This window comes from Littorina saxatilis, linkage group LG7 (genome assembly GCF_037325665.1).
Source record: "Littorina saxatilis isolate snail1 linkage group LG7, US_GU_Lsax_2.0, whole genome shotgun sequence".
NCBI lineage: Eukaryota > Metazoa > Mollusca > Gastropoda > Littorinimorpha > Littorinidae > Littorina > Littorina saxatilis.
In genome coordinates, this window is record NC_090251.1 from 17,880,622 (window position 1) to 17,895,621 (window position 15,000).

At 40.7% G+C, this 15,000-nt stretch overlaps 1 protein-coding gene across 1 annotated transcript in view; it reads left to right on the top strand.

Moving 5' to 3' along the window:
- The first annotated feature begins 2,299 nt into the window (after positions 1-2,299).
- The window catches only part of LOC138970831 (ETS-related transcription factor Elf-3-like), a 94,729-nt gene continuing 82,028 nt past the window's right edge, over positions 2,300-15,000 (top strand). Inside the window, exon 1 of the mRNA XM_070343369.1 lies at positions 2,300-3,217. The gene's annotated coding sequence lies outside the window, so the exon portion shown is untranslated. The remainder of the gene's footprint in view (positions 3,218-15,000) is intronic.

Below are 15,000 nucleotides of genomic sequence, written 5' to 3' on the forward strand. Positions count from 1 at the left end.
TTGAGAAGCAGGAAATTTATGGTATTTTGGTATTGTGGAGAATATAAGCTACATGTCATTAATTAATTCTGAGGATGAGAGTACAGTCTCGCTTAGGCAAAGGGCGGAAGAATACGCTCTGTGGAAAAGTTAGCGCACTCCAAGAGTGCGCTAACAGTTTTAGCGCATCGCCATTAGCCAATCAACTGGTTCACATCAGTCATGTGACACCAGTACTTACTGAAAATTATTATTATTATTATTATTTAAGTTATTGAGACATCCCAGTGCACTAAGGGATTTATAGAGAAAATCGAGAAAAGTCACTATTATTTTCAAGATTTGCTCTATAAATCCCTTAGTGCACTGGGATTGTTTCAATAACGATATTGTCAGTACCGCCAGAGAAAAAAGAAGATTCAAAACGCACATTTTGCTACACGCATTTGGATAGGCGTAACTGTGTGGTCAGGTTTGTGTCAGATCTACTTTTGTGTGGGCTGTCTCAAGTGTGTCGTGTTTTCGTCACACGCAAACTCTTGTTTTATTATCTGTTGGTAAAATCCAGGGTAGTGTTACGCTAAAAAGTGATGATCTTTCATAGAGAACCCACGCACTCAGAGAAAGGACTGTGCTCTTAGTTATTTGCGATTCGAAACCTTCATCGAGCTTCGACAGATTGACTGTGCAGAGTGATGTCCCTTGAATTGACTCCAAGGCCACGGTTAGCACATTTTCAAAGTAAATGTGGTATGTTTCTCGTGTTGTATCTTCACTCATCGGGGAGTCTGGTACTATATATGAACGGTAAGAATGCTGTGAACCCTACACGTATTATATAAACATCGTTTGTTTGTTCACATTTGCCCAACATGCTAATTTGCTGAGCGGGGTTTATGTCGTCTGCTAGGCGGCTAGGGCAATCGAACCTCTGCACTGCAATCTCTTTTCAAAAACAAAAATTGATCGTCTGCACGCATGAGGCAGGCTGGTAATAAGTTTTATACATGGTAAGAACGTTCTTAACCCTACATGTTTTTGATTCCGATTGTTGTTGCCTTGAAATAATAATTCGGAAACCCTTCATTTACTGAACTGATGCAGTCGTATTTCAGTGTAGTCTGCTACGTATGACAGAGTCGACTTCCAATGCTGGTCTAGCTGGTACGTTATCGGAATAACACTTGTGTTTTCTGTTTGCCGCTGAGAATGTTATACAAACTCATCATTTGGTAATGTGGTTAATAAGCGACATCCGTCGCGATATAACCTTGAACGGTTCAAAACGACGTTAAACACCAAAGAAAGAAAGAAAATAAGCGACATGCTAATAACGCGGCATATGAGAAGAATCTTTGCAAGTCAAAACGAGAAGAGACCATTGTGGAAGAGACACAGCCGCTTCTATTTTTAGATCAGTGAGCTTCACTGTGGCACAGGCGCCTGCGATCTGTCAGAAAAAAAAGCACTTCAGCTTTGAGCCGCAGGAAATGAATGGTTATTATTTTGGTATAATAAGTGGAGAATATAAGCTACATGTCATTAATTAATTCTGAGGATGAGAGTACAGTCTCGCTTTGGCAAAGGGCGTAAGAATACGCTCTGTGGAAAAGTTAGCGCACTCTTGGTGCACTAACTGATTTAAGCGCATCGCCATTAGCCAATCAACTGGTTCACATCAGTCATGTGACACCAGTACTTACTGACAATTATTATTATTATTATTATTATTTAAGTTATTGAGACATCCCAGTGCACTAAGGGATTTACAGAGAAAAGTGTTATTATTATTCCTTAAAGGAGTAATAATAATAATCGACCGGCGCTTTGAAATAAGCCCCTGTGGTTGTAACCGAGACATGGGCGCGCGACACTGAGTCCGTGACCCGAAACACCTTCGCACGGAACAGAGACACGGAGAACCACACCGCTACAGCGGCACGGATCACTGAATTTACCAGTCTCGGTTCGTTTGTCTATCATGCATTGCCCATAACTTGAAGTGTCTAAAATCCACCTCCCAACCACCACACCCTTACACTCCTTCTCCAACTCTCTCCCTGTCTTACCTGTGCCCCTCACACACACACACACACACACACACACACGCCCCCCCCCCCCCTCACCCCTTCTCCAACTTTCTCTTCGCCTTACCTGCGCCCCATAACCCCAACCCCCCTCCCCTGACCCCCCCCCCCTCCTCCCTTACAACTGCTTTATCTCTTTTACGTGAGAGGGTCTTTCACGCTGAACAACGCGCGTTCCCTGGTAAAACCAAGTGGTTGCCTGTGTCGTCTGTTAGTTTCTTGGAACGGAGCTTTGGTGAAGTGTCTCGATCACAAGGCACGCACGCTCCACTACTCTTTGACACTCACACAGACAAACGATTAACGCACACACACACACACACACACACGTTACTCTGAAAAACAGACGACGAGAGACGAGAGTTGATCTTGCGTTTGAGTTTAGCTGTCGCGCGCGTGTGTGCGTGTACGGGTGTGTTTGTGTTTTTCCTATTAGGCTTCTCTGCCCATACGTCGCCGGTTACGCATGCGTACGTTACCGGGAGGACTCTACTACTACCTTGTTTAGCATTAGTGACACACTCAGTCATGGCATAACGCTGCTTGCAGAAAGTAGCACAAGCAGCAGTTAGCCTGAACGAATCGAAACTACAAATCTGTCTGCAGAAAGTAGTACCAGCAGCAGTTAGCCTGAACGAATCGAAACTACAAATCTGTCTGCAGAAGATTTCTTGTGTTTGCCTTTCAATCCTGCAATTCTTCAGCTTTAGCCTGGCTCGTGTCAGAACTGAACTCGCAGTGTTTGTGACCGATAACCATTGCTTCTTTCGTCTGCAATAGCAGGGGGGAAAAACATTCCTGAAGAATAAAGTGCTGTGAACAATTAAAACTTGCGTCAGACTACATACCAAAGCCAGAGGCAAAAAGTGGACTGTCGCTCCGAAGTTGCACGAATAGAATCTACCGCGGGAGAGTACGGCGAATAATAATCAAGGTATTGGATGATTCTCGTTGCGTAGGTCGATGCGCCGTCGCATAACCACAAGAACTGAAAACCTCGTCATAATAATAAGAAGCCACGATAGAGGAGGAGGAGGAATTCATAGACTGACATCGCCTCGGGGAGGCTGACTGTGTCACTGTTACCTGTGCTGTATACCTGCCCGAGAACACCTCAGTGTCTTCTTAATCAGTGGAGCGCACCAATACAGGTATGGTGATCGGTGTTGTTGCTGCTGTTGTTTTTGTTGTTTTCTGTTGGTGTGATCCGTTGTGTTGTAGTATTGTGGTTGTGGTGGTGGCGTGTACATGACTGTCTGTGGGTCTGGCTGTCTGTTTATTTGCTATGTGTCTATTTGTCTGTCTGTCTGTCTGTCTGTCTGTCTGTCTGTCTGTCTCTGTCTAGAAATGCAAATTAATTGTCGTGAATGGTGTGCAAATGTTCGTCAGTTTCTTCTCTGTCATACTTACGTATGTAAGTTTCAGTATCGTATCCTCTGTGTGTGTGTGTGTGTGTGTGTGTGTGTGTGTGTGTGTGTGTGTGTGTGTGTGTGTGTGTGTGTGTGTGTGTGTGTGTGTGTGTGTCAGCCTCAAATTCACACACACACACACACACACACACACACGCACACACGAACAAACACGAACACACACACACACACACACACATACACACACACACACACACACACACACACACAAATATATCAGTATATACTCCAATCAAATATATAGAGAGAGAGAGCTCGGTCCCCCTTGAGGAGGGTCTGAGGCTCCCAATAGACTGTCTGTGAAGGGATACTTATTTCTCTCTCTTTCTCTGCTAAGAGATTTTAACAAATCTCGGAAGAAAGTCTCTGCTGACTTTCAATTGTTTCTTTCACAATTTCACAAACGAGTACAATATTATATATATATTGCATGTTGTGAATCAATACGGCGCTTAAATGCATGTCAGAAAATATGTCATTCTGTTTGATCTTTTAACAGTCCAGAAAATTCATTAAATTTTACTCTTCGGCAATATCAACGATTGTTTACATTTTAGGAACAGTGCGCGCTGCGTGTGAAGCAGTGGTGTAAAAAAAAAGAGAACACATCGCTCACGCTGTCGTAGTGCAGCGGGGTCCAATATTGCGCGTGTCAGGGAAAAAAATTGAAATAATGAAAAGGCGCTTGGAACGAGTAAAAAAAATAAGAAAAACATTTAAAAAAGGCAACTGTGAAAGGCGCAGGGAATGCGGGCAATCCATTGAGTCGTAATATATATCTGTCTCGCAGCTTTTTACATTTAGTCAAGTTATGACTAAATGTTTTAACATCGAGGGGGGAATCGAGACGAGGGTCGTGGTGTATGTGCGTGTGTCTGTGTGTGTGTGTGTGTGTGTAGAGCGATTCAGACTAAACTACTGGACCGATCTTTATGAAATTTGACATGAGAGTTCCTGGGTATGAAATCCCCGAACGTTGTTTTCATTTTTTTGATAAATGTCTTTGATGACGTCATATCCGGCTTTTCGTGAAAGTTGAGGCGGCACTGTCACGCCCTCATTTTTCAACCAAATTGGTTGAAATTTTGGTCAAGTAATCTTCGACGAAGCCCGGACTTCGGTATTGCATTTCAGCTTGGTGGCTTAAAAATTAATTAATGACTTTGGTCATTAAAAATCTGAAAATTCTAAAAAAAAATAAAAATTTATAAAACGATCCAAATTTACGTTTATCTTATTCTCCATCATATTCTGATTCCAAAAACATATAAATATGTTATATTCCAATTAAAAACAAGCTCTGAAAATTAAATATATAAAAATTATTATCAAAATTAAATTGTCCAAATCAATTTAAAAACACTTTCATCTTATTCCTTGTCGGTTCCTGATTCCAAAAACATATAGATATGATATGTTTGGATTAAAAACACGCTCAGAAAGTTAAAACAAAGAGAGGTACAGAAAAGCGTGCTATCCTTCTTAGCGCAACTACTACCCCGCTCTTCTTGTCAATTTCACTGCCTTTGCCATGAGCGGTGGACTGACGATGCTACGAGTATACGGTCTTGCTGAAAAATGGCATTGCGTTCAGTTTCATTCTGTGAGTTCGACAGCTACTTGACTAAATGTTGTATTTTCGCCTTACGCGACTTGTTTTTGATTATTGTTGAAAAGATTAGATCGATTGCGTAGCATCCAGTCAGTCTGGGTTCAAAGATTTAATAGCCAGACACAATAAACACTCTAACGTACAGAAAACATTACATTTGTTCTGAGCAAAAAAACCCGATTCAGCTGTTTGAGTGTGTGTGTGTGTGTGTGTGTGTGTGTGTGTGTGTGTGTGTGTGTGTGTGTGAGTGTGTGTGTGTGTGGGTGTGGGTGTGGGTGTGTGTGTGTGTGTGGGTGTGTGTGTGTGTGTGGGTGTGTGTGTGTGTGTGTGTGTGTGAGAGTGTGTGTGTGTGGGTGTGGGTGTGTGTGGGTGTGTGTGTGTGTGAGTGTGTGTGGGTGTGGGTGTGTGTGGGTGTGTGTGTGTGTGTGCGTGTGTGTGTGTTTTCCCCCATTCATTCAGCCATGATAAACACAATACCATGCATAGATCACAATCAGGTTAACATTTGTTATATTCAGTTCTGGTTCAAAGACCGATCTAATGGGTTTTTTGTGTGTAAGGCGATCGGTATAAACACCCTATAACATACAATACAGTGTTCAAGGTGGTCGAACGTGTAGCACAGACCTGTACGTGTACGTGTAGATATTGCGTCACCCGTGACTCACTTTTTTCTCCAATGTTCCAAATGCATACGTTGTTTTGCTCCCACCAAGACTGCACATCTTGGCAAACGCGTGACGTAAAAACTAGTTTTGATGACGTTACCCGTACACGTTCCCGTACACGTCCTGAAAAATGCTGATCTAGATCTTGCTAATAAAGTCTGAGGACTTTTTCATATAAATTATATTAAAACATTCAAAGTGCCGCCTTGGTTATTTTCTTCACTCTTGGAATGTTTTATAATTGTCCGAACGGCATTGTATCCGCAGCGATCACAAAAACCTACATGGAGACGACACGTTCGTGACACCCAAAGGTAAGCTGTTTCTTACAAGATGATCAAATCCAAAAACACTTCATTCGCTTGCGGTTTACCAGCAAGCGGCCAAAAACTCAACAAAGCTAAGTTCTTGTTACTTATTGTTTGTCTGTGCACTTAAAAGACCGTTGGGTCGACATATATTTTGTGATTGTAACGTATTGTTTTGTCAATAACAAACGTTCCAACAAATTACCTTTCTTGTTTTTGATTACAATAATAATAATAATAATAATAATAATAATAATAAATGAGCATTTATATATCGCAACATCATAACTTTACAATTATGCTCTTTGCGCTTGACACATTTAAAATTAAAACACAGTTATACAAGCATTTACATCTACATTCATAGTCAGCAACACTTAATTAAAAGCATACACCATCAAACATACATTACAAAAGATTCTTCCACTAACTAAGTAATAAAAACATGAATAAAATAGGTAGTGAAAACAAGGAAATACCAGCTGAATACCCTTGATCAAGCAGAACATGTTATCAACAATACTGAAAACAGCCCTAGATGTTTATATACATTATCACATTATCACTAAAAACAACAAATACACTACTGATGGACTGAAAAAACAAAATCAGGGATTGTATTTCTTGAAGAGGTGCGTTTTAAGTGCTCGTTTGAATGCTTGGGGTGACTGAGAGTGGCGGATGTGAAAGGGGAGAGAATTCCATTGTGTGGGTGCGCAGAAAGTAAAAGTGCGTTGTCCGTATGTTTTGGTTTTGGTGTGTGGAATGGTGAGGATGCGACAGTCAGAAGAGGCACGGAGTTGTCTTGCTGGAGAATAGACGGTGAGGAGTTCAGAGAAGTACGCAGGAGACGAGCCAGAAAAGAAGTTAAAGCAGAGGGTGGACAGTTTGTAGTCAATGCGGGCTTGAATAGGTAACCAGTGCAGTGTGTGAAGAAGTGGTGTTGCGTGATCTCGTTTTCGTGCTTTCAGAATGAGGCGTGCTGCCGAGTTTTGGACTTTTTGTAGTTTATGCAGGAGGTACAGAGGACAGCCAGAGAGAAGAGAGTTGCAGTAGTCAAGTTTAGAAAGAACAAAGGCACAGACAAGAGTGTTAGTTGTTTGAGAGGAGAGTGTGTGGCGAATGGTGCTGATCTTACAAAGCTCAAAATAAGCTGCTCTACAGACTAAAGATATATGTTTGTTAAGGGTCATGTCAGATGAAAGGGTGAATCCAAGGTTTCTAGCTGATGGTGAGAAAAGAATGTCGGTGTTGCCTATTTGAACAGAAACAGGTTGGGGAGAGGGAAATGTAGTGTTCTTCTTTTTGCACAGTAAGACTTCAGTCTTATCATCATTCAGCTTAAGTTTGTTATCGACCATCCAAGATTTAACATCAGTGATGCATGTCTGAATGGTCTGGATGGCGGTTTGTGTCTCTGCAGGGGGACTGGGTTTATACAGCTGGGTGTCATCAGCAAAAGACTGATTTAAAACAGAATGGTTTTGAATCAGTGTGGATAGGGGCTTAGTGTACATGATGAAAAGGGTGGGACCGAGTACTGAACCTTGAGGAACACCGAAAGAAAGTGGGGCTGGAGCAGACATCTGGCCATCGACAAGCACAGCCTGAGTCCTGCCAATGAGATAGGCGGGGATATAGCTCAGTTGGTAGCGCGCTGGATTTGTATTCAGTTGGCCGCTGTCAGCGCGAGTTCGATCCCAGGTTCGGCGGAAATTTATTTCACAGAGTCAACTTTGTGTGCAGACTCTCTTCGGTGTCCGAACCACCCCCCGTGTATACTACATTGGGTGTGCACGTTAAAGATCCCACGATTGACAAAAGGGTCTTTCCTGGCAAAATTGCTTAGGCACAGTTAATAATTGTCTACCATACCCGTGTGACTTGGAATAAGGCCGTGAAAGGTAAATATGCGCCGACATGGCTGCAATCTACTGGCCGTATAAAATTTCATCTCACACGGCATCACTGCAGAGCGCCTAGAACTGTACCCACGGAATATGCGCGATATAAGCTTCATTGATTGATTGATTGATTGATTGATAGGACTCAAGCCATGCTAGCGGTGGACCGGATATGCCGTACAGAGTCTGAAGTCTATGGAGAAGCGTGACATGGTCAATCGTGTCGAACGCTGCAGAAAGGTCAAGTAGGGTAAGCACTGACACATCACCACCATCCAGAGCAGACAGAATGTCACTGATTACTTTAAGTAGGGCTGTTTCAGTACAGTGAGAAGGGCGATAAGCGGACTGAGAGTGCGAGATCAAATCATGGGTGTTCAAATATGACAACAGCTGCTTCAAAACTACCTTTTTAAAAACTTTGGACAAGAATGATAAATTAGATACAGGACGATAGTTCTTCAAAATATTGACATCAAGACTTGGTTTTTTGAGAAGTGGTTTGACAAGTGCAGTTTTGAACAGTGATGGAAAAACACCAGATAACAGGCTATCATTGACAATTTGAGTAAGAGTTGGCAACAACACATCAAGATTCTCAAAAAGCAGTGGTGTGGGTGTGGCATCAAGTGGACAAGTTGTTGGTTTGGACTTTAGAATAATGGATCTAAGGTCTTTTTCACTGATTGGTTGAAATGATGGAAAAGAACAATCAGTGGGAACATCAACATGACTGGAAGAAGCAGAATGTGCACCCATCTGATCAAGTTCAGAACGAATATCTGAAACCTTATTGATAAAATAATCACTGAATACATCTGGCAGCTGACTAGCGGGGAAACAGTGGGAAGTGGGGATGATCATTATTAAAGGCACACCCTTTCCCGTAAAAACAGTCCTGCGCACCATATCGATCTCAGCTTGCCAGGCTTTTACACGGACCATGCTCCATTCCTCCACTTCGTCACATACCCACAGTCAACACCCTGACTGCTTGCTGTGGTGATTTAGAATGTTTATATGTATATGATGTTGTTTGTTTTTTAAAGCCACTAGTTTCTTCAACAACATTATTCACACAAAAATGTCCACAATGCACAGAGAGCCTGGGCGGGGATGTAACTCAGTCGGTAGCGCGCTGGATTTGTATCCAGTTGGCCGCTGTCAGCGTGAGTTCGTCCCCACGTTCGGCGAGAGATTTATTTCTCAGAGTCAACTTTGTGTGCAGACTCTCCGCGGTGTCCGAACACCCCCGTGTGTACACGCAAGCACAAGACCAAGTGCGCACGAAAAAGATCCTGTAATCCATGTCAGAGTTCGGTGGGTTATAGAAACACGAAAATACCCAGCATGCTTCCTCCGAAAGCGGCGTATGGCTGCCTAAATGGCGGGGTAAAAACGGTCATACACGTAAAAGCCGTGGGAGATTCAGCCCATGAACGAACAAACAAAACACAGAGAGCATCTGGGCTGTTCACTTGCCTTCGCGTGTAAGTCACGATCTAAACTTGTCGCGGGAAGAGAAGTATTTTAATATGGACATCATAAAGTCAACAAGACACTCATCATTATGTTAAGTTAGGAAAAGTCAGCTACTTTGGTAAAACGAGGTATCTACAATTATAAGACACTCATCATTATATTAAGTTCGGCAAAATCAGCTACTTTGGCAAAAGAAGGTATCTACGATAAGACACTCATCATTATATCAAGTTCGGCAAAATCAGCTACTTTGGCAAAAGAAGGTATCTACGATAAGACACTCATCATTATATTAAGTTAGGCAAAATCAGCTACTTTGGCAAAAGAAGGTATCTACGATAAGACACTCATCATTATATTAAGTTCGGCAAAATCAGCTACTTTGGCAAAAGAAGGTATCTACGATAAGACACTCATCATTATATTAAGTTCGGCAAAATCAGCTACTTTGGTAAAACGAGGTATCTACAATAAGACACTCATCATTATTCTTAGTGAGGCAATTTCAGTTACTTTGGTATATAAATAACAAAGTCAAGACTAAGAAAGGACAAACAAAGACTTGCATGTAGCCGTCCAAATATATTTTCAAAACATGCAGTTGTTGCAAATTTCGGATTTTGTCCCTGTGCAAATTATCCTTTCTGTCGCTGCCTAGCACTTCTCTTATTTTCTGAAAAAGAAGCTGTCTCCTTGAGTATGTTTCTAGACTGTGAAGAAAAATTGTCAGTGACCGGTAGTTAATGCTAAAAGTAAGTCAAAATGATAAGAAGAAAAACCCAGAAATAGTCAAATCTTGATCGAACAAACAAGTCAAACTGCGAATGACGCACAACCAGCCCCTTTAAGTAGATTTTAAACATGCACAACAAAAGACACACACACACACGCACACACACACACACACACACACACACACACACACACACACACACACACACAAACACACACACACATAAACACACACACACACACACACACACACACAAACACACACACACACACACACACACACACACACACACACTAATGTCGTCCTTTAAGCAAACGCAGCCTATACAGTGGAACCCAGTGTTCGAGACCCCCCGATTTGAGAATCCCCCCATTTGAGAATTCCCCCATTTGAGAATTCCCCCATTTTAAGACCTCCCTTGTACAGATTTGTTACTCATAAAGTTTGTAAATTTACCTCTATTTGAAAATAACCTTTTTTAACCTGATTTTCCTGAAGATTTTGAAGCCTTTTCGGAAATCATGTTGATTTAGATATTTCATTTTCGATATATTAAAGTAAAGTGAAAATCTCGGACTTCTAAATATTGGAGGCCTTTTAAGGGGGGTCCCACTGTATGCAAGAATGCATTACATAGATGATGACGCCGATAGGATGAGTGTGGTGCTATAAGAGTGAGGCCAATGTGTCACACTAATGTGTCATGGCTGACATCAAAGGGCGGCAATTTGTCTAGGCTACAACACAGGTGTTGTAAACAACACAGGTGAGATTAACAATAGTTATCAAATCAAATCAAATCAAATCAAATTCACTTTATCATCTCACACGGAGAAATTGAGGGTTGTGGTGCATTTTTTTGTTGTTGTTGTTGTTGTGCTACCTATATTCATAATTCATTCTCTCTCTCTCTCTCTCTCTCTCTCTCTCTCTCTCTCTCTCTCTCTCTCTCTCTCTCTCTCTATATATATATTAAATCATAAATCTTGTAAATCTTGGTCCCCCTTGAGGAGGGTCTGATGCTCCCAATAGGCTGTCTGTGAAGGGATACTTATTTCTCTCTCTATCTCTGCTAAGAGATTTTAACAAATCTCGAAGAAAGTCTCTGCTGACTTTCAATTGTTTCTTTCACAATTTCTGATGTTTTATATATATATATATATATATATATATATATATATATATATATCCAGGAAGCGTTTCCTGAATAAAAACATTCAAAAAAGTATTCAGAAAAATGATGCCGAGGTCAGTATGTTTGAGTTCAACGAACAATGACGGCGAAGGACAAAACCGTAGGAGACATTCAAACAAGCCTTCACAATAATTATGGAAAAATGCAGTGCTCATGATTATACACCGACAAAGCTAATTAACAGACGCGTGTTACTTGTATATAACCTCTCTTTTTTCTCTCTTTCTTCACATGTACGTATGCCTTCGGGGTTTAAACAAGATTTTATTTTTTGGAATTATCATAATACAGTCATATGTAAAAGGGAAAACAAAAGAGCAAGCCTTGAACATGAATTTGGAAAAATGCCGCGTACATAGTTATACACCGACTAACAGACGCGTGTTACTTATATATATATAAGATGTATATATATATATAAAACATCAGAAATTGTGAGAAAAAAACAATTGAAAGTCAGCAGAGACTTTCTTCCGAGATTAAATTAAAATTTTGTTAAAATCTCTTAGCAGAGAAAGAGAGAGAGAAAGAAAAGTATCCCTTCACAGACAGCCTATTGGGAGCATCAGACTCTCCTCAAGGATATATCATATATAACCTCTCTTTTCTGTCTCTTTCTCCTTCCTATCTATGTCTTTTGGGTTTAAGTAAGATTTTATTTTCTTGCAACATAATACAGTAATTCGTCAAAAGGAAAACACAAATGTAGGAGACAGTCAAACAAGCCTTGGAAATGAATATGGAAAAAAGCCGTGCGCATTATCATACACTGACTAACAGACGCGTGTTACTTAAATTATATAACCTCTCTTTTTCTGTCTCTTTCTCCTTCTCTGTCACCTTTTTTACATTTAGTCAAGTTTTGACTAAATGTTTTAACATAGAGGGGGGAATCGAGACGAGGGTCGTGGTGTATGTGTGTCTGTCTGTCTGTCTGTCTGTCTGTGTGTGTGTGTGTAGAGCGATTCAGACTAAACTACTGGGCCGATCTTTATGAAATTTGACATGAGAGTTCCTGGGTATGATATCCTCAGACGTTTTTTTCATTTTTTTGATAAATGTCTTTGATGACGTCATATCCGGCTTTTCGTGAAAGTTGAGGCGGCACTGTCACGCTCTCATTTTTCAACCAAATTGGTTGAAATTTTGGTCAAGTAATCTCCGACGAAGCCCGGACTTCGGTATTGCATTTCAGCTTGGTGGCTTAAAAATTAATTAATGACTTTGGTCATTAAAAATCTGAAAATTGTTAAAAAAAAAATTTATAAAACGATCCAAATTTACGCTCATCTTATTCTCCATCATTTCCTGATTCCAAAAACATATACATACGTTATATTTGGATTAAAAACAAGCTCTGAAAATTAAAAATATAAAAATTATGATCAAAATTAAATTTTCGAAATCAATTTAAAAACACTTTCATCTTATTCCTTGTCGGTTCCTGATTCCAAAAACATATAGATATGATATGTTTGGATTGAAAACACGCTCAGAAAGTTAAAACGAAGAGAGGTACAGAAAAGCGTGCTATCCTTCTCAGCGCAACTACTACCCCGCTCTTCTTGTCAATTTCACTGCCTTTGCCATGAGCGGTGGACTGACGATGCTACGAGTATACGGTCTTGCTGCGTTGCATTGCGTTCAGTTTCATTCTGTGAGTTCGACAGCTACTTGACTAAATGTTGTATTTTCGCCTTACGCGACTTGTTTTTTGGTTTTTTTTAGTTTAAACAAGATTTGATTTTCTTGAAACATAATACGTACAGTACTAAAAATGGAAAAGAATTAGGGGAACGAACTCAAGTGAACGCTTATAAAATGACGTGACCCAGACAGACTAAAAATGGCACTGACCATCATGATAGCGGGTGTAACAATACTGATATACAGTGGAACCCCCCTTTTAAGACCTCCAAAAATCTGAGAAAAGCAGGTCTTGAAGAGAAGGGAGTCTTAAAATGGGGGTCAATTTACAGTTGTTATGAACAGAAAATGTAAAACAAAATCAAGGTCTCCAAAAAGGGGGGAAGTCTTAATTAAATTGGGGGTCTTAAAAAGAGGGATTCCACTGTTTGTTGGTTTGTTTGCTTGACGCCCAGCCGACCACGAAGGGCCATATCAAGGCGGTGCTGCTTTGACATATAACGTGCGCCACACACAAGACAGAAGTCGCAACACAGGCTTCATGTCTCACCCAGTCACATTATTCTGACACCGGACCAACCAGTCCTAGCACTAACCCCATAATGCCAGACGCCAGGCGGAGCAGCCACTAGATTGCCAATTTCAAAGTCTTAGGTATGACCCGGCCGGGGTTCGAACCCACGACCTCCCGATCACGGGGCGGACGCCTTACCACTGGGCCAACCGTGCCGGTGGGTTCCACTGTACTATGAAACAAAATCACAGCAAATAAAACATAGAGTAAGACAAAGGAGAAAGGAGAAGGGAAAGGGAGAAAAGAAACATAGCAAGAGGGAGACATAAAAAAACAAGTCGCGTAAGGCGAAATTACTACATTTAGTCAAGCTGTGGAACTCACAGAATGAAACTGAACGTAGTCCGCCGCTAGTGCAAAAGGCAGTGAAAGTGACGAGCCTGTTTGGCGCGGTAGCGATTGCGCTGTGCTTCATAGCACGCTTTACTGTACCTCTCTTCGTTTTAACTTTCTGAGCGTGTTTTTAATCCAAACATATAATATCTATATGTTTTTGGAATCAGGAACCGACAAGGAATAAGATGAAATAGTTTTTAAAACGATTTCGGAAATTTAATTTTGATCATAATTTTTATATTTTTAATTTTCAGAGCTTGTTTTTAATCCAAATATAACATATGTATATGTTTTTGGAATCAGAAAATGACGAAGAATAAGATGAAATTATTTTTGGATCGTTTAATAAAAAAAATAATTTTAATTACAAGTTTCCGATTTTTAATGACCCAACTCACTCATTAGTTTTTAAGCCACCAAGCTGAAATGCAATACCAAACCCCGGGCTTCGTCGAAGATTGCTTTACCAAAATTTCAATCAATTTGATTGAAAAATGAGGGTGTGACAGTGCCGCCTCAACTTTTACAAAAAGCCGGATATGACGTCATCAAAGGTATTTATCGAAAAAATGAAAAAAAACGTCCGGGGATATCATACCCAGGAACTCTCATGTCAAATTTCATAAAGATCGGCCCAGTAGTTTAGTCTGAATCGCTCTACACACACACACACAGACAGACAGACAGACAGACAGAAACACATACACCACGACCCTCGTCTCGATTCCCCCCTCTATGTTAAAACATTTAGTCAAAACTTGACTAAATTTAAAAAGAGAAAGGAGCGGAGACAGAAAGAGAAAAGTGTCTAGCGCATTCATGCGAAAAAGCAGAGAACAACATGGATCATGTACGCATTATTCCGCGAAAGAGAGTAAGTAGTTCCTCAAATTCATAATTATGGTAGACGTGCACAATTAAAGGTTGTGAGGTTACGTTGCATGCCAGAATAATTGAATATATTCTAATAAGTGGTCTTTCTTGTTTTTTCTTTTCTTTTTTTCCCCTCTCAATCTGTCTGTCTGTCTGTCCTTCTGTCTGTCTG